Raw genomic sequence first — 12915 nt, 5'->3', positions numbered from 1 at the left:
AATAGTTACATAGAACCAAGGTTATACATGGTGGTTGTGTCCTTGTATTGATGCACAAAGTTTTCCTTAACCCATCTATAAAAGAAAATTAGAACTACAGATACCATTGGCCTTGAGTTTAAGGCTCTAGGAGCAGGAAATATTGTAGTTAAAATTAAAATTAAAAGGAGGTAGAAAATAAAAAGCTTCCGTTCCCATCTTTGAAACACAGGCCTGCCTCTAAGCAACATTTTTAATACAAAATGTTAACTTTGGTAACTAACCCTGGGTCACCAGGTACCACTGTCCTCACATTGCTATCAATGACACAGCGCCCTCTATCCCAAACTGCTGTGCCAATATCCAAAAATTATTTTTCCTTCATCCAGTACCAATTCCCTCTATTTTAGTACACTGGCCTTAGTCAACTATCAAGTTAAAAGGTATGGTTTAGTGGAAAGAGAGCATAGTAGCCTTCAGGGCATATGTGTTCTAGTCCCACCTCTAGAATATACTCCCTAGGTTACAATTTTGTTGTATGTGATGAGTTTTAATTTATTAGTCTACGATACATAAAAGAAAATATATAAGGAAAAGCTACCACAGAATCAAATAAGATAATAAGAATGTCTTATTTTTAAATTCTAAAGGTGGTATAGAACTATAAGGTGTGGTTATTGTAGTTATTACCTTTATGATTATTATACAGTAAGCAGTCTGATTAAAACAATGTATACTAATATTTTAAAAACTGACCCTTACATAACCCAAACTGAAATACTTGCATTTCAAAAGTGAGCCTTTATTATCCCAACCAGTGAGGTTCTTTAAAGCAGAGACTGTTTCTTCCACCTGTCAGTCATATACGTAGCATATACTCAAAAAATGTTGCATTGCTCCTAAGAACAAAGAGGGAGTGGCATGGGCTAAAGCTAAGGGCACAAGCTATGAAACAGAAAGCAAGAAAACCATCCTGAACAGAAGTAAAGGACTAGGCATAAGGGAAGTGCGTGGAGATCAGGTGTCACAGAATTGATGGAAGGTCCATCTCTAGAAGCCTTGAAGACAGGAATAGGAAGACAGACTTTGTACAGCAGGCAGCAGCACAGAAATGTTCCAACACGCAGCCATATCAATTATATGAAGGCCACAGAGGCTGATGTCCAACTGTTCTCAGGCCCGAAGTTCTGAACCCGTCAGGAGGGTAGTTTCAGCCATTCCTTAGTAAACTATTGTCAAGTTCTTAAATATTCCCGTATGAAGACATTTTCTCTGTCATCCTTGCATTTGCCTCTTTCCTAGTTTAACAGATATCTTTACACAGTTCCCTGTACAGCTTAAAATTCAAGGAGCTACTATGTTGGCCATGTACCTAGCTCAGGAATGTCTTAGACGCGGTTTACATATGCACAGAATATATTAGTAAGAACTTTCAATGAAGTCTTTGATGGGTAACAAAGGACATATAAAAAAGTGTGAGTGCAGCTTATGCCAATCAAGGACAGGATTAATCACCAGCAATATGAACATCCTAACTAGACAGTTTGATTAATACGGCAGAAATAAGGATTCTTCGTAGTCAGTTCTTCAGTTGCCTTGCCCTCCATGTAGACAATAAGACCTCCTCATACAGAATTTTCCACTTGATTAGCCAGTCTTAAGACACAGAACCCCAGTGAGCTCTAGGAAGAGTCTTTCCTCTTAGAACAGAATTGATTAAAAGGGACTTAAGCACCTCACTCAAATTTGAGAGCAAAACAGTGAAATTAGAGAGGGACTATTTCTCTCAATTTTTTTAAACAACTATGTTTAGGATAGATTTAAGTCATACTCTAAGTCAAAGCATATCCCTGTGTACACGGATGTACATAACATATCTCACCCTAAGAAATTCTATGATGTGGGTCTTATATTTTCTCATAGAATTTTCTATTTTCTCATGACATTTTCTCATGCATTCACATTATTTCTGTAATGGGCCTCTATTTCACTTACTTAGAAATCAGAGTTTTGGAAAAAGAATATGGTATGATCTCAGTCATTTCTAATTAGCACTTAACCCAGCAAAAATCACTTTTTAAGGTAAATTTCAGGCCATTCCATCTGAGTAATAAAGAATGATGATCTTGACACATAACTTCTAATTATCTCCCTAGAAAATAAGGTTAGAGAATTTATAACTAATAAAACCAAGTAGGAGGATGCATTTCTTGACTTTCCATTATCTTGTCTTTGAAGAGGCAACTAATCAAATAGGAATAAATTCAAGAAAGATGGTGGCTAAAATGGAAATAGAAGACAGCCCAGCTATTTACCTTTACATTGTAAAGGTTAATCAGTGGTCTTCTCTCCACTCTACCCCTGCTTTCTACCCCCAGTTCTGGTCTAAATGGATTTCCATATATCTTGTCTTGTTTGAGTCTCTATGATGTAGAAAATCTACAGTGTGGGATGCCTGGGTGGTTCAATCCGTTAAGCATCTGACTCTTGGTTTCAGCTAAGGTCATGATCTCGCGGTTTTGTGAGTTCAAGCTCCATATCTGGCTGTGCACTGGCAGTGTGGATCTTCCTTGAGATTCTCTCTCACTCCCTCCCTCTCTGTTCCTCTCCCTCTCTGTTGTCTCTGTTTCTTTCAAAATAAATAAATCAACTTTAAAAAAAAAAAAAGAAATAGAAAATCCACAATGTGGCATATAATATTACCTAAAAATTCTGCCACAGCAGTATTTCCATACTTCAACATTCTCCTCCAGAATGTTCCCACTCCCCAGTAAAAGGTGTGGATCTATTTTCTATCCCCTTAACTGACTTGATTTAAAAAAATGTGAAAATGATACTGCATGGCTTTTGATGATAGCTCATAAAAGATGATATGGCCTTGGGGGCACCTGGGTGGTTCAGTCGGTTGAGCGTATGACTTCAGCTCAGGTCATGATCTCACAGCTCGTGGGTTCGAGCCCCGGGTCGGGCTCTGTGCTGACGGCTTGGAGCCTGGAGCCTGCCTCAGATTCTCTGTCTCCCTCTCTCTCTGCCTCTAACCCACTCACATTCTGTCTCTCTCTCAAAAATAAATAAAAGCCACAGTGTGGGAAGCCTGTGGGATTTCCATTTAAAAAAAGAAAAAGATGATATGGCCTCTATGGAGCTATCTCTTCAAATACTTGCCCTTCAAACCTGGCCACCATGTTGTGAGGAAGCCCAAATGAGTGCTCACAGAGAAGCCCATATGGAGAGCACCTAAAACCTCTGACCCACTATCACATGAGTGAGCCTAGACACAGACGCTCCAGCCTCAGTTGAGCCTTCAGAGGACTGAAGACCCATTTGACATCTTGACTGCAACCTCATGAGAGAGCCTGAGTCAGAACCACCCATCATAATGTTTGTTATTTTAAGCCATGAAATTTTGGAGTAATTTGTTATTCAGCACTCTCTAAGTAATACATGTTCTTATTAGGGGTATATGAATGGAGACAATGACCTTTTGACCATACACAAGACCAGAAAGAAAACATGAAAGGAAAAGCCCCCAGAAAAGGTGGTGAAGGAGAAATAAAAATAATAATTTAAAAAAAACAGCAACCAGAGAAAGAGAGGATTTGTGGTTTTCATGACACATTTTAAATAACTCAAGGAGCTGGGGGCCATTAATTTTATACCCAGTTGCTTGTGACTGCTTAACACTCTTCAATCCCATGTCCAGGGACCCTGCTTCATGAAACTCTCCAGAAGAGACCAATGTGCAATGTGCAAGGGAAACAAGAAAATACCCTGCCTTTTCAAGTATCATAAGTGAGGTAAAATCCACTCAAAAATTAGGATTTTTGCAGCATGAAACAATTCAGTCTTCATACTTATGGCAATTCTATTTTGGCCTAGTAATTGACTTATATGAAAACCTCATGACATGAATGCCAGAAAAAGTGCCAAAGTGACCTAATCCTTGTCTCAAATGCTCTCAGGATCTGTGGAAAAGGGGAACATGTCAATGGAGGCAATTCTCTGTACAAGCACTGACCTTCATCAAATCACAGCAATGATTTTTGTCACATCCTGGACACTGAGTGAAATAAAAGAAATGGTGATGTCACATATTAGACTTTCTTAAGAAATCCTTGAGTTCATTATATTTCAGAATTCAGAACTTGGATTTTAGAAAGGTAATCTGTATATTGTTACAGCATCCCAAAATCAACAATAGTAATGCTTCACAGAAAAATGAATATTAACACTAAATAAAGGGTAAGTAGCCTCAAATCTGTTCAGGTCAATTTTTTTTTTCCAAATAAGTTTTAGCACCAAACTTAAGAAAAATATTTTGGTGTTCAGAGCCTTGGGGATTTTAAAATTGCAGATAAGAGATTATGGGCTATAATGATAAAAATATCTACTATTTGGAGACTTAGTTGTGCCACTTAATCTTATTTGATCCTCCCATCTACCCTGTGAAAATGATAAAATTGAGGACCACAGAGGTTAAGTAACATTCCCAAGTGCACAGGACTAAGAAGTGGGCAGATGTGGGATTCTATCTTGAGCCAGACTTTAAATCCCCTGCCTTTAGCCACTCTGCTATTGCAAAAAATAAAAGTTTTGTTGGATTTTTTCCCTCCTTTTTTGGTGTGTGTGTGTGGGGGGGGAGGGAGTCTTTTATTTATTTTTTTATATGAAATTTCTTGTCAAATTGTTTTCCATACAACACCCAGTGCTCATCCCAACAGGTGCCCTCCTCAATACCCATCACCCACCCTCCCCTCCCACCCCTCATCAACCCCCTTAGATTGTTCTCAGTTTTTAAGAGTCTCTTATGGTTTGGCTCCCTCCCTCTCTAGCTTTTTTTTTCCTTCCCCTCCCCCTAGGTCTTCTGTTAAGTTTCTCAGGATCCACATAAGAGTAAAAACATATGGTATCTGTCTTTCTCTGTATGACTTATTTCATTTAGCATCACACTCTCCAGTTCCATCCACGTTGCTACAAAAGGCCATATTTCATTCTTTCTCATTGCCAGGTAGTATTCCATTGTATATATAAACCACAACTTCTTTATCCATTCATCAGCTGCTGGACATTTAGGGAAGGAGTCTTTTAGCTAGAAGTAGTAACAATGTTAAAGAATTTTGATGAAATTACTTATAATTTAACATCCTGACATTAGCTATCATCCTTTTAAAAATCTTGTTGCAGGTCTTATATCAGGATATACCCCCCAAGAATAGCTACAGAAAGCAGTAATTTTAGTCAAGGTAGAAATGTAGGCAGGGGTAGGGAAAGTGACCATGATTCAAGAATGAGAAAGAGGAGTAGCTTGAAAGGAATAGGAATTATTTCCCCCACTCTTTTGGAATGATAAAGATGTTGAAAAGAGTAGACAGTGATAGAACTCTTAAAAAAAAAAAGACTTCCTTCGCAAACATTAAGGATGATTTCATGCAGGTTCTCCAGATGACATAAAGAGAGAACTTCTTAAACATTATACCAAAGGACCAAGTAGCAAAGAACTGGGACAAAATCTCAAATCAGAGGGTTCCTGGGAGGAGCACAGTGCCAAAGTCACTCCAATTGTAGGACTTCAGCAAAGTCGGTCATTGTGGGAAGTTAATGCACCACAGAGCTGCATGTGGTAATATGTGTTAATGATTTCGATCCAAAAAGCCTCTTTTTAAATCATTGTCTTAGGACTGCTGATAAGGAGAGAATCAATGGACTGGCCTACATAGCTCATTGTCACAAGAGCTGGGGAGGTCCCCAAAGTGAAATGTATCATTCCTTTCCAGTTCCAGGTTTGCAACAAACCAACTCATAATAACAACATCTTTGACACAAAGTGCCCCCAGGCATGAGACTTAAAACCATCTTAAACATTTGCATTACATAACAAGTATATTAGGACAAGATCAATTTATACCTTAAATCAAAGCTTCCCAAAGAAAACCATTGTGTGGGTAGTATTTCAATACACGGTGCTAAAAGTAATGAATACATTAGCTTAAGCGCAGGAATTAGGACACCATTAACCAAGAAGATAAATTAACATCCTAAACACAAAAGCATGAACAAACTGTCATCATTTGCCCAGATCAGCTACTTCCATACACAGGAGCAGGACCCAAATCAGCAACCAGCTGCAAATATTCGGAAACAGGGCCTTACAAATTCATGAGTCAGGGGTAGAGCCACAGGTATTGTAGATAATAACCTTCTTTTAACTTAAATAAAAGTGTTGAGCCTCATGTCAGCACATAAGAGTAGGAGTGGTGTTTTGAGCCTCTGTATAAGATAAAGATGTCTGAAATTCGTATCTGTTTAGAGAAAATGAAATCTAGTTTAATTCGCTTATGGGCACTAATGCCTTTAAACAAGGCAGAGTATCTGACTTGAAACAAATTAGTACTGAAAGATAAAAACCAAGTGCTTCACTCATGCATTTGCTGATTATTTCTTACCTTCTGGAGACATTAGCTGTAATAAGTCTATAGCTCTGACACTATAATTTCCTGGAGATAATAAATGTGACGCTTCTGACACAATACCATCAAATGCTTCGTTCCCAGCAATGCTTGGAATAGAGTTCCATGCTTAAAAGACTGTGATTTTAGGGCTAATAAGCAGACACTAAATCTCCCATTTGTCCCTTCACAAGGACAATCTATTGAACATACAAAGTTCAGACTTTCCCTCAAAGATTAGAATATGGAGTATGAAATAGTAGTATTTCCCTTCTGGAGTTCAATTATTCAAATCCTTCTCATTTATCTTTTTATTTACCTGGCCAGCTCCTGTTTCTGACATCCAGTCTCAAGGTCTTCTTCTTGAGGTCTTCTCCTTTCTGAATTGTGTCATGGAGTATACAGCCCCCTTCCTGCTGGCCCCCAGGGATTCTGCAAAGAAAATAGTGCTTATTTTTGTCATGAGTAATCTTTTTTGTTGTTGTTGTTTTGTTTTGTTTTTATTTTTTTAATGAGTTATCTTTTTACATGTCGTTCTTCCTTCATTAAAGTCTAGTCTTGTCAGGACACCGTATATGCTCTCCTTATCATTTCTGCAGGTAAATTGCCTGGCATATATTAAGTTCTCAAATAAGTCTGTTATGTAATGGATATATGATGGAGGGCATACCTGATCACCTTCTCTGTACCTCGCCCTGTGCTAGGCATTTTCGCTGCGTTGTCTCATTTGCTGTCCCCCTCAGCACTGTGGGTGTTATCATCCCCATTTTGGGATGATGGAAATCAGGCCCGAGGAAATTATTACTGACTTTCCTGAGTCCACATAGATATTGTGATGGAAAGTGAATTAAGCCAAGGTTATCTGCCACCACGCTCTTTCTACCACAGCAGCAGACAGGAGGCATATTTGCCAAGGGCCTTCAGCGGCATTACTCAGCGGCCATGCTATTTTACTTCCATGGAACTGAATAGAGTGTGGCAAAAAGCAAATGAATAATACAGACTGAGTAAAGTGAGTAGAATTTGTGGGAATCTGGTGCAAATACAAAGCTCCTAAAGGATGCAACTACATGCATCTCAGTGGCTACAAATTAAATTCAAAAATTATGCAGTCTGGGGCGCCTGGGTGGCGCAGTCGGTTAAGCGTCCGACTTCAGCCAGGTCACGATCTCGCGGTCCGTGAGTTCGAGCCCCGCGTCAGGCTCTGGGCTGATGGCTCGGACCCTGGAGCCTGTTTCCGATTCTGTGTCTCCCTCTCTCTCTGCCCCTCCCCCGTTCATGCTCTGTCTCTCTCTGTCCCAAAAATAAATAAAAACGTTGAAAAAAAAATTAAAAAAAAAATTATGCAGTCTAGATCGGGAAAAGTGAGTATTTTGAGAAATATTCATCATCTCTCATTTTTTCCCATTTTATGCGACACTGTATTTGTGGCTTCGATTCTTTCTCTCTCTCCACTTTAAACACTAACACTGACTTTAGAGCAGGGAACGCTGTCTTACACTAAATTGCATCCCCCCAAACGCACCACAGTCACCAACAATGAGGAACAGCTCAAGGTGTGTCCATTGGGGAAGATGCGCCGGCCAGGAAGTGCAGGAAGTATAAGCAAAATAACAGTGGATTTATCTACAGGTCATGTTTGGTTCATAGCATAACAATCTATCCTGACTTGGACTAGATGGTGTCTCAAATTCTTTTCCTTCTGCTTTTCCCCATGCTTTCACTTCGGCTTTTCTTGAGCACCTATATGTAGAGACTGACCTCCTTACATTTCATCTCTAATTCTTACAACTCTCCTATAAGATGTATTTCTGTGGTGCCTGTTTAAAATGAGTACACTAAGGCTCAGGGGTATAAATTAATAGGTCACCCACAAAGTAAACGGTACAGCCAGGTCATTAGCCAAAGGCCATGGGACTCCACACCTCATGCAACATTCACTAAACCCACAGCTCCTTGTGAAACTACATGGAAAATAGTTAAACACCGATAAGGAAAAGGAAGGGAAAACTTTGCTATTATAATCTTAACAAAGGAAACAGTTGCTAGTACCTGAGGTATTTGAGACTTATTTTCCTGGTAGAGACAGTGATTAGAGGTGGAAAATCTCAGATATCAGGAGGAGGCTGGGAGAGAAAGCACCTGTGAGATCCAGGGCCTGTCATTTCAAATTGACATCAAAGTTAATTGCTACTCACAACAATCCTAGCATTATTTGAGTGGTGAAGTTTAAAACAAAATCTTGCTAATCACAACATTTTCATTATGTCCAATAATCCCAGGTCAACCTGGTCCACAGACTTAGTTCAACGGAAACCAAAGTTTTAACCTGAACTATGAAACATACATCTCAGACGCAAATATGCATTGAAAGCTATGAAGGAAAAACACATTTTACAGAAAGGCAATCTACTAAAAACAAGCTAAAAAGTTTAAAGTAACAAAATTTTAAGCAAAATGATTAGTCTGCTTATATAAAAGTTTGTTGCTAAGCAACCACATCAATGGAATATTTCAATTATGATTTTGAAGTTCTTGAGCTCCCCTTAGCAGTAACAAAAATAGACATTTCATGGCTAATGAAATCATCTTCTCATAAAATATGGAAACTTGAGACTAATTTTCTGAAACAATGTGTCCCAAAAACATGGCAACATATTAATATTAAAGCATAGAGTGAGGGCTTGGTGACTAGAATCTGTTATTTTCCATTGCACATTGACATTTTTTTTACCAAAAACAAGCTCTTGTGTAGTCTACTGTGTTTTTTAACATTCAGCAAAATAATTGGATATATATTTCCTTTTTGAAAGCATACCTATAGGCATTAAGCAGGTGAGTGATGAGGCACTTATATAACCTCCAGAGTTTCATATTTCTCTTTAAAGCACAAATTCTTTGTCTTTAGTTTTAAGATCCACTTTTTTTTAATAAAAAGAGAATAAATTAGGATGCCTTGATATTAATTACCCATTATAAACTGCTAAATCATTTTTATATTTGGATGTGTGTGTTTCCTTCTTTTACTGCCCCCAGTTGGGATCTGACCATCATTATGAAATAGTACAGTCTGGGCTCAGGAATGCCATGCAAAGCTGTCCAGTACATTTCTACCTGCTCCAGTCAGACTATACTCAAAACAATCCCTAGCAAATTATTGTTGCCTCTCTCCTTAAAATTGTCTTTAAAAATGGATGCAATGTCATATTCCTATAGCCAGTTTCAGGAGCAAATATTTCATGTAGATTTAAAAATGATAATAATGTGGGGCACCTGGGTGGCTCAGTCGGTTGAGCGTCCGACTTCGGCTCAGGTCATGATCTCACGGTTTGTGAGTTCGAGCCCCTTGTCGGGCTCTGTGCTGACAGCTCAGAGCCTAGAGCCTGCTTCAGATTCTGTGTCCCCCTCTCGGTGTGCCCCTCCCACACTCATGCTCTGTGTCTCTTTCTCTCAAGAGTAAATACAACATTTAAAAAAAAATTTTTTTAATGATAATAATGTTGTAGCCATCTCAGCTTGGGATTCCCCAGGAGTAGATCCTTGGAGCGAAGATTCCAGTGCAGGTAGTCAATGCTGAAGATGACCCTACCAAGCACAGGTAGAAAAGTTGAGGGCGTGAGGTGGAGGACAGAAGGGAACCTAGGAAGCTGTATTGTCAAGCAAGTTAGTGCTTCGGGCAATTTGAACTTGGTTCTGCTGGAGAGCTCTGGACACTGAGGAGGAATATACGCCTTGTGGGAGGAGCAAAGTCTCTACTTCCCGATGACTTCAGGTGAGTCAGTGCAGAGGAAGACCTCAGCTGAAGACATACAAGTAGTGGCATCTGGACTTCAGGCTAAAGCGTACTGAAATGCTGGGACATCATTGGGCACTGAGTGCAGTTAATGCTTCTGGGAACATCTATCAGCCAAGAGCAGGTGGGATTTAGAAAATAGACACATTAGCTTCCTTGCCAGTCATGTGGATTAACCCTGAGCCATCATGTGGAATCCTGACGTGCAAGGCTCAGGGCCCCATATGCCCACACGAATAACCTGTTTGATGTTGCATGTCTGGGATTCTTCCTCCTCTTTGCCTCACTTCCTCTCCTAAACGTCAGATGCCAGATACAGCACTTGCATTCACCATCATCATCTCAGGGTTTGCTTCTGAGGAACATCAACCTAAGATTTTGGAAAACTATTTTCACTTGTGACCAGAATTTTTGCAAAGCAACAGCCATTGTGTAGCCAAGACGGTTAATAAAGGACAAGATTGATTTCCATTACCAGCCTAAGAATCAAATTTATCTGTTCTTCTCTTTTCTTCCCCCCAAACTCTCTTCCTCAATTAGCCATCCTGCTTCTCTACTATGTAACTCTTATCACTCTTATCGCACTGAATACCCAAATTTGACAATTGGACAATAGCTTATTAAAGTCATTTTCTTGATACCTCCAAAAAGATGACTCTACTTGCCTCAGAACTTATCAATAGTGCAGGAATCATCACATCTGGGCTTCTCCAGGAAATTCATACCCAGTGCTAAGAGACAGCACGCTCTCTCACTACAATTCCACCATATGCACTGCTTTAGTGCATAGCGGTAATTATGTCACTCTCAAGTTCAAAACCATTTAGTGGTACCATGGTCCCTACAGAAATAAATAAAATCTTGAACAACATGCAGTTGAAAGAATTGATGTGCCAAAATACATAGTGGAAGTGGAGGGAGAATGCATATAAATTATGAGTTATAAAAGCAGCATGTTTCCTTATTATTCTTCTAAATCAGAATCGTAGCACCTTCTCTATTTCCTCCCAAATCTCTACCTTCCTTTACCTACTATTTCATTAAACTAAACGACCTCCACCGCCCAATAACCCTCAAAGCCCCAACAGTTCTGAGCTTCAACCATTTGTTCATGCTGTTTCCCCCTGACCTAAAAAGTCACACATACCGTCCACCCCATCAACTGCCATCACATGGAATCCATCGTTCAAGGCTTACTCAAATGCTGCCACTTGCATAAAGTCGCTCCTGTATTTCCTGCCCCCGCTCCCAGATTTGTTTTAGCCATCATTTAAGCCCCCACCCCATTTTGTTCCTTTTCTTTGGCACTTGGAGGAATTTCATTATTTTAATATATGCCGAGCTATACAATCACATTCTAGGACAGCATCACATATTCCCAGTTTCTCTGTGAGGTCTCCGCACAAAGCAGAGATTGTTACACATGAAGAAGCTGAGACAAATGGAGGATTAGGTTGTTGTCTGAGCTTGGAACTTGTGAGGGACTGAATTGGAATACAAGCCCAAAACCTTGAAATCGAGATCTAGATATCGCTCCTTACGTTTTATGTCCTTAACCAACCCACTGAACTTCAAATCACTTGAGCAATCAGAAACCATATATTAGTCATCGTTGTACTTTGATAACAACATTTGAGTAGAAATGTTAATCCTGACATTCAAATACCTCCCTTAGATAAACCTTATTGGCTGGTACTTATTGCTGCAAATATATTAGAGGGGGGGAAGGGGGGTAGGTAGTCCTTATCTGTATTTCTTGTAATTAAATACCATATCTATTCTTTAATATGCCTCTATGTCAAGGATATGACTTTAAGAAGACCTATGAGGCAGAGCTAATCTCATAAAGCTAATCATAAAGCTAATCTCTCCCCCTCTTCATTACCTACAGTGACTTACCATTTTTTAACAGTGTTCTTCCAATTGTGATCTGTAAATCATCTGCAATAGAAGCCTCCAGGAGCTTTGATAAAAACGCAGATCCCTATACCCTACCTCAGATTTATTGATTAAGAAAACCAGGATATGTGGTTCAAAACTGATGATCCTTATGGTTCAAATTTAAAAGGAATTTAAAAATTAAAGTTTCCCTCTTAAGCCTGGAATACAAAGTCCTGCTAAATATAAAGATATTACCTTCTATTGGAAACTCCTACTCCTGCCTTTTCTTTCACTTTAGAAACTCTGGCTCCAATTTCCACCATGTTTATGACAGCCTCTCTATTCTTCCGCACCTTCCAATCCTACCGATTCCTAGAAGCCTAATCCAAATCCCAGCTCCTTTCACATCACATCTTCCTTCTCTGAGCCGTTACCATTGCGGATATTGTCATTGCTTCAGCTGGGGTGCCATGCCTCAAGCACGTAACATATGCCACCTTATATACCCTAAGCAGCTCACACACACACTATCTCTTGAAATCCTCACAAAAATCTTATGGGATATTCTTATCTATTATTATTTCCACTCATAAGATATTAAAACTGAAATCAAAGAGGTCTAATGACTTGTCTGAGATCGCACCATCTGTAAGGGCACAGGACACAGACCAAGGGTTTTGATGCCAAAGCCCACACCTTTAGTAACTGCACCATGTGTTTCTGTCACTCCTACCCTTAGTACACTGTCTCCAGCATGACAGGCACCTGTCATTGCGGCTATTGATGGTGCCAGTTCCTTGGGTGAGCAATGAAGTG

The sequence above is a fragment of the Prionailurus viverrinus genome, chromosome D2 (assembly GCF_022837055.1).
Source record: "Prionailurus viverrinus isolate Anna chromosome D2, UM_Priviv_1.0, whole genome shotgun sequence".
Classification (NCBI taxonomy): Eukaryota; Metazoa; Chordata; class Mammalia; order Carnivora; family Felidae; genus Prionailurus; species Prionailurus viverrinus.
This window is presented reverse-complemented; position numbering follows the sequence as displayed.